Source organism: Helicoverpa zea, chromosome 11 (assembly GCF_022581195.2).
Source record: "Helicoverpa zea isolate HzStark_Cry1AcR chromosome 11, ilHelZeax1.1, whole genome shotgun sequence".
In the NCBI taxonomy this organism is placed as follows: Eukaryota; Metazoa; Arthropoda; class Insecta; order Lepidoptera; family Noctuidae; genus Helicoverpa; species Helicoverpa zea.
In genome coordinates this window covers 6,519,134-6,533,024 of record NC_061462.1, presented here as the reverse complement: position 1 = coordinate 6,533,024, position 13,891 = coordinate 6,519,134, and the positions used below count along the sequence as shown (strand labels likewise).

Genomic DNA, 13,891 nt, shown 5'->3' with positions numbered 1-13,891 from the left:
CACGAAGGCAATATCTAACATAAAAAGTAAAGATTATAGAAAAGTCAACTAAAACAGAATTGGTGTTGTGAAATTTGAGAAATATTAAATAAAACAGGTTATAAGTATGATACAACTAACAAAAAGTTCATGACGGTATGTTAAAACGGCCGTGGAACTTTCCACATGTAATCACCGTAAAGACGATCGTCTATTTGGGTCCGTAATAAGACGGCCGCTATATGACGGCACCGCTTTCCTAGGAAACCCAAGCTTAAGCGGTACAAAGTATGTACATATTGTCACTGATTTGATAAATTCATTTCAGGATTTTTTTGGGTACCTTATAAGTTTTGGATTTATGAAATTAATATTCCTGTGAATGCGTAATTAGTCGTAAGCGTAATTCCAACTATATTTACTACCTCGTTATCAAATAAGGATTAATATCTGCACGTGAATATTTCAGTGTAATCAATTCGCCTACATTATGAATTTGAGCTAGACTTATTAATAGCAAAACCAGTAGTCATTTCGGTCAGGTGAAATATGAAGGGATATATTTGTGCAACATATGTGCTGGTGACATTTTAACCGAATTTCGATATTAATATGACTGTATTACCGTAATGTATCTAATTGGTGTAAAGGTAGGTTATTTCCTGAAATAAGTATGTCGGAGGCGTCATCAGGATGGCACTATCGTCCGACATCAGTTAGGGTAATCAAGCAAAGAGATAACTCAAAGAAACTCAAAACTCAAACAAACTAAAAACTCAAACGTTTATTCAAATTAGTCAGAACAAAAGACAGCCCCCAAAACGCCCGCCCTTCGCCACTTCCTATGTGTTTTGGCTGGGGAGAAGAAGTGGCGGAACAAACTCCCCAGCAACACATGTCTGTCTGTTAGGTTAGAAGAACCTTTACACTTTAATTTCAAAAGACACTACACACTTTACAATATGGATCTACAACGGTACTACAACACTAGGCAATAACACTAGGTACACTACACGTAACGAAAGGCAGTAACGCGACAACTCCACGAAGACTCGACGAAGCCTCGACCAAGACTCGATCAAGACTGAACCAAGACTGAGCTCCGCGGACGCCACGCTGACCGCCACCACTCTGCCAAGCGCGCCAAAATGTTGTTTCACCGGAAACGCCACCAGAGGGCGCGCTTGCGTGACGTTTAGTGTCCGTACTATTGACAGTCTCCGACACGGCCATCCTGCGTAGACCCACGTCCTCGTGGGTTAATCTGCAACAACACAAACACAACACAGTATGCACAGTACAGCCTCGGCCACTCCTGACCACAACAGTAACTCTCGATCTTTGTTTTACGCTCTTACTTCTCTCAAGGAAATGAAACAAACTTCAAATGGCCTCAATTAGGTCTTTAACAAAAAAATCTAGGTGACAACTAGTTCTCAAAAGCTATACCCAGAGCAACCGAGTACTAAACTCTCACAAGCAACAAATCAAACTCTACATTTAATTGGGAAATGATCAATGAAAAGAAAGAAAATAATCGTTTCATTACAATAATTCAGAATCAAAATTAGGAAACTCAAAGTAAAACCGATCACTGCCTCTTACAAGAGACAATAAACTCTAAACTGATAAATTAAAACAAAACATTTAAGCTCTACATGTGACCATGGCTACACTTAGCCCAGTAACCTCCAGTTACTCTTTACTCTTTACTGCGAACCTCACATAGGAACGCCGAGTCTACCCTGGACTCATTGGTTTCCACTGAAACCCGACCTCCGCCAGAGCTGACTGCTTACCGCGTACTCACGGACTACTCACTGAGCAGACGCCGATTTCTACTGAGCTACGGCTACACGACAGCCTCTGGTACGGTCCGATCATCATGCAAACTCAAACACTCCTCAATATCATAACTACTTCGTTCCATCTCAATTTCATCAGTGATACTTTGATTTTCCGGCCTATCAAGTGCGAATTGATTTTTAATTAGAATCAAATTTTATTTTGTGTACAATAAAGAATAATAAGAAAGCATTGATAATTAATAATCTAAAACACAAGTGACAGAATACAAGTCACAAATTATTCCTCAAAATCAGTCACGACTATGGACCAGCTCAATAATTCAAAGTTACAACATTTAATTGGTTATCGTGAAGTTTGTCTGGTCAATTTAAACATTTTCAATGAAATAGAATGCTTTCACCTTGTGTGATGACATGCGATGTCCTGGCCTGTCGCAACTCATACGGCCTCCACGACAAATCCGGGGGAGGATGACGCTCCAAACAGCAACTGCAGCGCACCTCGCCCGCCGCTTGACTAGTAGACCTCGTCCTGTTCTCCAGGCTCGGTTCACCTTAGATTATATCTGTAAAGCTAGAAATAAAAAGTGCTTAGGCAACCGATAAATATTGACAACATATGGGTCAGCAACAAACCTTCTCGTTATGTAAGATAGTAAGACCTACACACATGTTACAGATTTAAAGAATAGCAATCACTATTCAAATGAAGAAACTAGATACATTAAATGCTAAGCACGAAATCAAAGAAAGATCGAATTGCTAGTCAGACTCAACTTGTAAATTACAAAATCATTACAGCTACGGTTGTCATTCACATCTACGCCTTCTACTTGATAGGCTTCACATAACCGTCGTGTCCCTTAGCCGAGCTCTCAGCCCATCCTGGCCTCCTAGGGACCACAACCACAACCACAGTGACATGACACCAACTGTACCACAGATTCACACAGGTCTCTTCCTGGTCACCCCGATGCCGTCACACAGGCCAACGGGTCTCTTCCAAGTCACCCCGATACCCATCATAGGTACAGCTTAACACAACGAAATTACAGAGTAGGTGAATGTAACACCTTACCAAAATCTATAGTCTGATGCACAATTCAATCAAATGACGCAAAACTGAAATATTCTAATTTGAGTTAATTTTAATTGACAAACAGAAACCAAGTCATCCCTGTGACCAAACGTAAGATACACATTTCAGTCATCCCTGTGACAAGTGTTCAACGGCAGTCATCTCTGTGACTTCCAACTTAACAGTCAATCAACCCTGTGATTGAAGCGCAACACACAAGCATACACACATTTACGTGCTCTCCGATGCACGAGTGAATCAATCACCAACATCCAGACTAAGGGCTGCTTTGTGAAAGTTTCTAAAACTCAAAGCGATTTCGTCCCGACCCGGGAATCGAACCCAAGACCTCGTGTATAGCAGTCACGCTTGCGACCACTAGGCCAACGAGTCAGTTAAACAGTACAATGTACAATGACAAGCCACAATAAAATTGGATTGATCTCACCATGTTTATCATTCAGGCGTCTCTTAACATCTCTGTGCATAGTGCCTTGTGTATGTTCATGCTGAAATCCGGCGCGCAGTAGAATCCAGGCGTCGCGCTCGCGGACGCCACAGCGACGAACTAGCAGACTAGACTCCTTTCACTCGAAGCAGGAGAGGCTCACGGGATTATCACATGCAAAAGAAATCGGAAATCGGTTAATTTTATCACAACATTTTCATAACAACGATGACAATATTGCTGTCATGGCATAAATCTAATTTCACTGATTGACGATTTTCCCAACAATGCAATTCATGAAGGTCACGTGAACAGTATGTCAGAACATTATCACATTCGAACCCAGGCGGTTCATAACCGACAATAATCAGCGAGACAAACTACCTCTCAAGTTTATAAATGTCATATGACAAATAAACACAAAAATAAACCAAAAATTTATCGGTCTCACCGGGTTTCCACTCAACGTGCGTGACGATGCGCACATCGCTATAGCGCGCAGTACAGCGAGGCTTTTGCGGACGTGAAGCCACGTAGATGCACGAGCACCAACACTCGGACCTCACGATGACACGTTGGGCTCCTGGCAGGCAACTTTGATGCTCCGCAGTAATTTTGTCGCCAGATTGCACAATAACCACCTTCATTATTGAAACATGAAAAAGGACAGATTCAGTTAATTTTCTAGCATACCCTCAATAACTAGCTTGACATGTAACAATGGAAAACGATACCATTACCATAACCGTGGTTACCATACTTCTACCTTCGCTGAAATTCTTAATAAATCTTCTACTACAACCTCCATTAGAAATTATCAACGTTCCATTTTTTTTTAAATCTAAATGATTCAAAGTCCACTTACGTTGTTAAATACACACTAGCAAAATTCACATAGCAAACCTTACTAACAAAAGTCCAAAACTAAGCTCAGTTCAACAATTTCCTTCAAGACAACCTCCCTCCGGCGTCTGATAGCGATGACTCAAGACATCCTCTATCCGGAGTCTGATAGTCACCATTTCAAGACAACCTCTATCCGGCGTCCGACATCTACGACTCAAGACATCCTCTATCCGGAGTCTGATAGTCACCATTTCAAGACAACCTCTATCTGGCGTCTGATATCTGCGACTCAAGACATCCTCTATCCGGAGTCTGATAGTCGACTTGCCCTTCAAGACAACCTCTATCCGGCGTCTGACAGGCACACCCAAATAACCATTCCACCGAATAACCACCTAGGATTCTTCCTAGTGCTTACTTAGATCGATTCAATGTGATAGCAGTATCGTATCAGGCGTTGCAATTTTCACCACTACAATCTTTGAACACGTTCACATTTTGAACACGTGACCCTGTGGGCATTCGGATTACATCCCACTTCTGATGTCGGAGGCGTCATCAGGATGGCACTATCGTCCGACATCAGTTAGGGTAATCAAGCAAAGAGATAACTCAAAGAAACTCAAAACTCAAACAAACTAAAAACTCAAACGTTTATTCAAATTAGTCAGAACAAAAGACAGCCCCCAAAACGCCCGCCCTTCGCCACTTCCTATGTGTTTTGGCTGGGGAGAAGAAGTGGCGGAACAAACTCCCCAGCAACACATGTCTGTCTGTTAGGTTAGAAGAACCTTTACACTTTAATTTCAAAAGACACTACACACTTTACAATATGGATCTACAACGGTACTACAACACTAGGCAATAACACTAGGTACACTACACGATGTAACGAAAGGCAGTAACGCGACAACTCCACGAAGACTCGACGAAGCCTCGACCAAGACTCGATCAAGACTGAACCAAGACTGAGCTCCGCGGACGCCACGCTGACCGCCACCACTCTGCCAAGCGCGCCAAAATGTTGTTTCACCGGAAACGCCACCAGAGGGCGCGCTTGCGTGACGTTTAGTGTCCGTACTATTGACAGTCTCCGACAAGTATAATAGACGCTGGGATTAGACGAAACAACAATAGGTCTGAAACGTTAAGTAATAACTTTATCTATGAAAAGAAACCTTTATTGACTTCTACTTACTTTTCGCTATTTATCTGTTAGTTTATTTCTCGGAAATCTCGTCACTTGGCACAATGTGTTTACAAACAATGTCTCCCTTCGGTGTTGTTGTTGTAAGTTCGTGACCTCTGAAGTCACCGTGACGATAAAAAATTCAGGTATTAAGTATTCAGCACTTCATTTTCAGGAAGTCGCGAAAACAGTCCTAAAAATACTTGTGCTACTTTCTTCTTAGTGTTTTGTTAGAAGACTGTAAAAAATAAAAGCTATTGTTTTTGAGCGCATGTGATTATGCCATGTATGTACCGTTAGAGCACCCGTACACTACAATTTTTTAGTCAGCCGAATGTTTGATTTTCTATAAAAAAAAAACTCCACTCTTAACATGATTATTTCTAAGTCTATTCTTATAAAAGATTGGTATTTATAACTTCAAACATCGTTATTACTTAAAAAATACTTAACATTAATAAGACAGACTCTCATATTTGAAAGGTTTTGTTCTAGAAACATAAAACAAGCTGTGACTGTTGAGACTAGAACTTTGTTTAGTTTGAAGTTGATTAGACTTTACCTAGGGTTAGGTTTCAAGAAAGTTTATCTCATAGTTTAGATACGGAAATTAGGTAGGATCGATGTTATGCTGGTATAACTTGAAATTAGTTTTGGGTTAGTTGACAACGGTGAGCCGTATCAGATTGGCTGATATCCAGTAATTGTATTAGGCTGCAATAGGGAAGATATGATTTTGCTTAAGAGAGAATTCCGAACTAAAATATAAAATAAAAAGCCTTATATTTCATGGAAAAAGAAAACTTAAATAACATTTGTTTTTTTTTTTTTTTTTTTTAACTAAACTTAACTTAATTCGTTTCTTGTTTTAATGAATTTAGATATATTTAAAGTAATTTTAAGTGCTTTCTTCAGTATTTGTATTGTTATCCAGAACCCCTCCTCGGGTGAAGGCCTCCTCCAACGATTTCCATTGCTCCCTATTCAGGGCTTTCTGTATCCAGTCATGGCCAGCCGTCCTAACGATCTCGTCCTGCCATCTCGTAAGCGGCCTTCCTCTGCAGCGCTTGCCCAGAAGGCCGGTCCATGACGTTACTCTCCTTGTCCACCTCTGGTCTTGAAGTCGCGCTACATGTCCCGCCCACTTCCATTTGAGTTTTAGAGACTGGTTTAGAGCGTCAGTAGCTTTTGTAGTTTGTCTGATTTCAGTATGTCTTATTTTTTGTATTTTTCTTATGTTGAGCATACTGCGCTCCATGCCTCGTTGACATGTAGATATTTTGTGTCTTATATTGCATGTGAATCTCCAGGTTTGACAGGCGTACGTTAAACATGGTAGGAGGCAAGACGTCATGACCTTAGTTTTAATTTGTATCGCCATATTGCTTTTAAATATTTCTTTCAGGCTCCAATATTTATTCCAGGTGAGTTGTGTCCGTCTTTCTACCTCTTGGTCGTTGTTTCTTTTATTAAAGCTGATTTGTTTACCCAAGTAAATATACATATTTATCTGTATAATTTAACGTTTTGTTGTCAACTAAGATTGTGGGCTTCGCTCTACTGTTTGTCATTAACATCATTTTAGTTAGATTCATCTCTAAGCCGATTTGTTTGCTGTGTTCATTTAGTGTCTGTAGCATGTATTGTAGTTGGGTACTTGATTCAGAGAGAAGAACTATATCGTCCGCGAAACGGAGATGGCACAAGTACTTTTCCCCGATATATAGGCCGCAGTTTTTCCAGTCAAGCTTCCTTATTACATGCTCCAAGATAGCGATGAACAGTGTCGGGGACATCGGGTCGCCCTGTCTTACTCCTCTTTGTATGGGAAATCTAGGACCGATTTTTTCCAATTTTACTCTACCTGAGCTGTTATTGTATATGCTTTGAATTCCGAACTAAACAATTATATTGTGATTTTATCTAGGTACACTATAAAGTAAAGTATATAAATTTGTTTAGATATTCCTAACAATTTTGACTTCCGTAATAACTGAAGTACAAAAATGTTAAATAAGTTCTAACCTATTATGTAATTTTAACAGAGATTCTCTGAGAGCGCTTTCAAGTTAGCGTATTTTTCACGATAACACGCAGATTTTCCAACAACATTTGACACCTATCGGTTCGAAAGATCACGACTAATACTGCGCGACAGACTTTTAGGTGCTCAGAACGTAGTAAAGCTGTATGTATACTTATGTGAGACAAAGTCCGCTAATTTGAAGCGCCCTGAAAATTTTTTTTGGCTGTTATTTGGTTTTACTACTCTTGAAAGTAGGCTTACCAATTAATTTACACTTCTTTTCTGTACCTACAAAATCATACATCCGCCGAGACTTTTTCCCAACTATGTTAGGGTCGGCTTCCAGTCTAACCGGATGTAGCTGAGTACCAGTGTTTACCTACAAAATAGTTAGTAAATTACATCTACACTGCAAATTGATTAGACGTGACGACTGTTCTTAGTAAAACGACCCGTATTGTTTTATTACGGATACCCAATTCCAGTAATGTCTCATTCAAACACGCCACCTTCAGGATCGTAAACTTGGTCCAGCTATCCCTTATTTTACTTCTAAAACAGCCGGAGACAAATTTCGCTAACAAGACACTTCCTTCGTATTTTATGTCCTAATAACTTCCTTATTTACACTAACTTTGCTGACTACTTAGTGAAAGAGAAAAGTTGAAGATGGCACGTCGAACTTACTTTTCAGTCAGTGCGAATTTTGTGAATGAACTCATCTCGGTGTGCCGTCCAAAAGTAAATAATAAATTAATAACCTTAGGCCTCTTGCATACTGGCGGTGAAATTGTCCTTTTAAGAAGCTTACTTTCCTGCGGCATGATTTCCAAAAAGAGAGCGACCAAAAGATAGTTATTTTTTATAAATATTTTTTTAATGTTGAGCTCGGAGATCAGCATAACGTGAACGTGAAATCTTTTGCAAGCGCCTTTATCCATCCTATGTTGCCTTCATTACTTGAGTGAGACTAAACTGCAAATAGTAAGAAGTGTAGTGTGTCTGATTATAGTTCGGCCATTCAGAGAATGCGTTCCTGACACGTCGCGATTGAACTGACGACGTAATAACATTCATTGATTATTGATATAATAATGTTGTTTTAATGCTCCTCAATTGTTAAAACGGTAAACAACCAGCAAAAATATTTTTATCGTAACTGCAACGCCATTGCAAAGTTACGTCGTCAGTTCAATCGCGACGTGTCAGGAACGCATTCTCTGAATGGCCGAACTATAATTTGAAACAACTCTTACTTTAATTAGGATCTACAGCCTTAACCTATATCAATTTTCACCTTCAAGGGCTTACGAATATAAATTATACAACCAGTTAATTTGCGAAATTATTCAATTTGGTGACTAGAAACCGTAACGAGGGTTGTAAATTGCTCAACATTCTCGCTTCAATGAACGAGAAGCAATTATTTTAATAACTTGTCAAAAACAGAGGATTCGTTCGAGGATTGCTTCGATAATAATCGTTTACTTTGTATGGATAAGTGTTATTTTGTGATGAAACTACTGCAGCGGATTAACCCCATTTTGTATGTTCGTTTGCCAAGTTTTCCATAACTCTATTACTTTGAGATAGATCTGTTTATTACAAGTTGGCACAGAGGTTTAAGCGATGAGATTCGCTGCAATTTTTGTGTAACCCTATTTTTTCTTTCTTCCGTCCCGTGTAGAGTCCAAAACAATTTATATGAAACTCGCTAATGTTGCATAAAAATATCTTACACATCATAGTTAGTGATAGATATAATTTCAGAAACAAATTGTGTGTAAGCCTTTACTTGCTTATAACATATTTATTGTTGAAGCTTTTCATATAACTATTATCACTTTCAATAATGCTCACACCATCTTTTGTGTTCTCTTTTTATCCGTGCGTATGAAACCTAAACACGCGTTAGATATTCATATTGATGTATCCCAAGTCAAGGAAAATAAGTTTTTCACGAATGTTTGAGCAATGAGGTCGTAATAGGCACTCGAAATCCTATACACACAGGATTGACTGTCCTTGGTATACTTTTTTTCAAATAACTTTTATATATTTGGAACTTTTTCATGTACATATTTGTAGATAGTATTTAATCGATAGGTTCGCCTATTGCCAACAAGGATCACACCATATTTTTAAGCATGAATATAAATTCCATTTATTCAATTGTTTGACTAATTGCACAAATATTTCTAGTGAGGCATTTGAATTGAGTATTCAGAGATTACTGTTTTTAATAATAAAATTAAAGACAAACACTCTCAAACGCGATTATTGTGGGTAATGCATAAAATTAAGTTCTCAGTTGAGAAATATTTATTTAGAACAGAGTAAGCTGGAATGCAATATCTGGATAATGGATCAAAGCCGAAAGGAAAATTGTTATTTTGGCGTACGCAGAACTATTAAAGCTTCAGGTTTAGAGAGAATAGAGTAAAAAAATATACAGAGCATGCTTTGTTTTTATTGCAAGCTACCGATACGTGGAGTTTTGTTTTGAAAGGAAACTCTTCTTTCAATGATCCCAGTGAATCTATACTAATATTATAAAGCTGAAGAGTTTGTTTGTTTGTTTGTTTGAACGCGCTAATCTCAGGAACTACTGGTCCGATTTGAAAATTTATTTTAGTGTTAGTGTCAGCCTATTTATCGAGGAAGGCTATAGGCTACTTTTTATCCCGGTACGGGAAGTAGTTCCCACGGGATGCGGGTGAAACCGCTGGCAGAAGCTAGTCGAGAATATACCTATTAGGTTTCAACTATCTACTTATACTTCAGAGTAGATACTTGTAAACAATCTTGATATGATTTTTTATTGAAAACTCAATTTAAAAATAAAATACGGCTAAGAATCAGTGTGAATACAATAATAAGTAACAACTTATTTTATTTTATTATAATCGGAAAACATACAGTATTACTTAATTGATTGGTATTTTAAACAGTTCTTTCAAATCAAATCAATTTATATATTCTTATACATTTTGGGTATTAAATATGTTCAAAATTTTCTTTGTTGGATATGTTATGTGTAAAACTCCTATCACGATCATTTACCTTTAGTTAAGTAGGCACTCGACGGGAGTAGGATAGGTAGGTACGTTCTAAGTTTTTATAGCTACATTTTCGATTCACTGGAATCTTTGAAAGAAGAGTTTACTTTCAAAACAAAACTTCACGTGTCGGTAGCTTGCAATAAAAACAAAACATACTCTTTATATTTTTTTTTATGACGTTTATACAGAATGGTGTCGCGTGATTGCGATACACGTGTTGGCTACGTGCTTGCGTTTAGAGGCACCACCCTGTGTTTATAACATCATTACATTGACAGCTTGTCAAGTTTATTGCTGGAATTGTACCTACATGCATCAGGTGCAGTATTTTCCTTTTTTGTATTTTTCATGTAGGATGGTGCGTCATTATTTATTTATTGAATAATTACTGTATTAATAACTAGACTCCTAGAGCATTAATAGAAACACTTACCTAAGTGATTGCTTTAGCTTCCCCTGTTACGTTGTTAAAAAATACGGTATGAAAAGCCAGTCTGCTTTTACTTGTACTATATAATCGGTAACTTAGTACCTAACACGTAATAAGTCTAAGATTACAGTTGTAACTTTTTACTAGATATAGGTACTAAAGTAAGGTGATATGTACTTAAGTAAGGTATTACTTAACAAAGTACCTACATAACAGTTGAGAACTAAATTTTTCGACGGCAGTGTTATTAAATATCTGTTGCCAACTAAGTCATTTTGTTTTTCCTGTTGGAAGCAAAACATTTTATTTGTTTTGGTGGAAACTCAATGAATAGCTAATTCACAGAGCATTGCTTTGTATTGCACTCATCAAAAGCTATTAAAAGCCCATTTAGATTATAACGTTGTTGTTTGAATAGAATTAATCGAGCTTTGCATGACGCGCCGAATATAACTGACTTGTATCAAATTGACATCGTAATCTCATTGACAGATCCTGTTTTGTATGGATATAAATGACCCTGTCTTTCCCAATAACTGATTTAACTTATGGGTACGTCATGCACTTTTCATAGTGCTCACTATAGTTGTATCTGCTTGTCTTTGCTCTCTCTGAAATCACTTCTTATACCTCTACTTACTGTCTACTGTCTATTAACTTTTCAAATTCGTTCAATAATAAAGTCGTTATGAAGAGAAATTGCAAAAAAATCTAACAGCGGTAGGTAGCCTATTTATTGGCTAGGTCACTTTTATCCGCATTTCCGGAGTGGTAAACCGTTAGCGAAAGCTACCGAGTCATAAATATATTGATGAACAAAGCAAACTAGTTATCGACGTTGTAATGGGATTTGCGGTAGATTGCAACCGCACAACTTAGCGGGTTGATTAAAACTTAGAACCTCGAAGACCTCATACAAAGTTATAACGCTCAAGTTTGATGTTATACGATACGTAGTGATTTTCATATCATCTTCTAACAAATAACGTTTTTAAGGTAAATTAAAAGGTGATATAACACTTATAATGATTCCCATATCAACATATCTTGATGTGAAATTTCGTATGTAAAATTATGCTCAATGTTATTTGATCTCATAATCATAACCAGCAAAGTAATTTTCAGTAAAATTACTTCTAATTTGAGGAAAATGTCTCAGTAAACTTTCCTTTTACTAAGCTAAATAACTCCAAATACCACGTCTTGTATAATATTTACTGGGAGTATCTCTGTAGGTAGGAAGGTCTTATGAATCCCTTGAAGTTACTCTATACAACTAAGTTTACAATATTGCCTCTGCTAAGGACTTGACAACAAAGTATTTAATATATATGAACACGTGTGGAAAGCAGATACGTTGTATGAGTTCATCTGTGTAGACCGAACACGACGGACGAGAAGATATTTGTTACTTACATGTAGCTCACTCAATATACAGATGTTAAGGAATATTTTTTTTGGCAAAGATGCATAATGCTTGCGTGCATTTCAGACTTATTTTTATTCAAAAGAATGTTAAAGAATACTTTGCTTTGTAAAAACGTTAGCTTTTTGCAATGTCTCACTGATCAAAGTGTTTTTGAAGCTGGCAATGGTAAAATTGATCACTGGCCGGCTGTGAACGTTCGCCCGAGACGGTATTTTTTTCTTTTGTTGTTTTTAAGACGCATTCTACAAAGAATTCATTAAAGTAAATAATATGTTAGATATTTTAATGAATTTTGGAAATCGTATACAGTTTTTCACGTAAACTTTTTTCAATAATTTAAAAAACGCGATTTTAAATTACGTGGTATAATTAGGAGTTTAAAATAGTGTATTTTTATAGCAAGAGCAATAACACTACATTGCGTTTTATATGCAGCTCATAAAAGTAAAGTGGAGAATAAGTGGCCGACCATTTAGGTACTACAATAACAATTTGGTGAATTTTGCGTATCAAATGTTCAGTGGATATCACATAAATCGAAAGACATTCTGTTTTCATCTTTGTAAATGTTTTCAGAAAATTCATTATTTTAAAAGCATTTAATTGACGAAAATATAAAGTGCAATTAGACAAAGTTCACGAAAGATTTTAATGATTACCTACGAATAATATCTGAACTACTCGAGAATAAGGCATCAAGTTTTTCTTTTTGTGATAAAAGGTCTCGTATTGCTTTAATGTGAGAGTGTACCTAGTTATTACATGAAATAAGTGCATCAGTGTATACATTTTCTAACCTACAATTATCATAGATAACTTCAGCAATCGATTACCATTAATCCTTTCCCTTTGTATTCTTCAATCATGGACTCACAAATGAAAATTGTAATATTTTCATTGTACAAAGACAACCCCGATTGACTTGTAAATTAAGGTAATAAAAGTCTGTGTAAAAGACGGATTCGAAAACCGATTTCAAATTCCTATCTCTGCATTTGAAAGTCCATATGTTTCGACGTATTTCTGTTTTATAGAGTGAACTGTTCAATATTGGATAGTTTGAGATGCAGCGTTCTGGAAGTATCTACTAAGATGATTGATACGATAAAAGAATGTGGAATATTGCACTATTATGTGAAAGTGAAAGATTGATCCAATAGATTTGATTTTCGTTCATGAGTCTCAGTTCGAAAATTGTTTTGGTTAGAGGTAAAGAATGGTTCAAGTCACAAAAAGACAATCCAGTAGTTGAATTTTAAGGCCTGAAAATTTTAATATTCTACAGAAAACATATGTTTACGGTTTCGTCTCAATTTTTATCTTTAAAATAAAAACGTTGTAGATTTAATCTTTGAATAAAACCATTTTATTCTTGAGCAATTTAAATTTAAAACGTGATACGTGGTTCAAAGTCTGACGGTTCTTATGTTTCACTTTTTGTATAATTTAGAGCATATTTTTTTAAATGATCTTCATTTATTTTAATAAAATTTGTAATATCATAAATTGTGAGATTTTTGAGCTACAAAATGGGAATTATTTCTTAGAAATGTTTTTTTTCTAATCTTTGTAAGTATATAACATATTTTTATGGTG

The 13,891-nt window shown here is 36.8% G+C and overlaps 1 protein-coding gene across 1 annotated transcript in view; it reads left to right on the top strand.

Moving 5' to 3' along the window:
* LOC124634493 (tachykinin-like peptides receptor 86C) overlaps positions 1-13,891 on the top strand; it is a 52,062-nt gene that overhangs the window by 6,957 nt on the left and 31,214 nt on the right. The window lies entirely within an intron of this gene.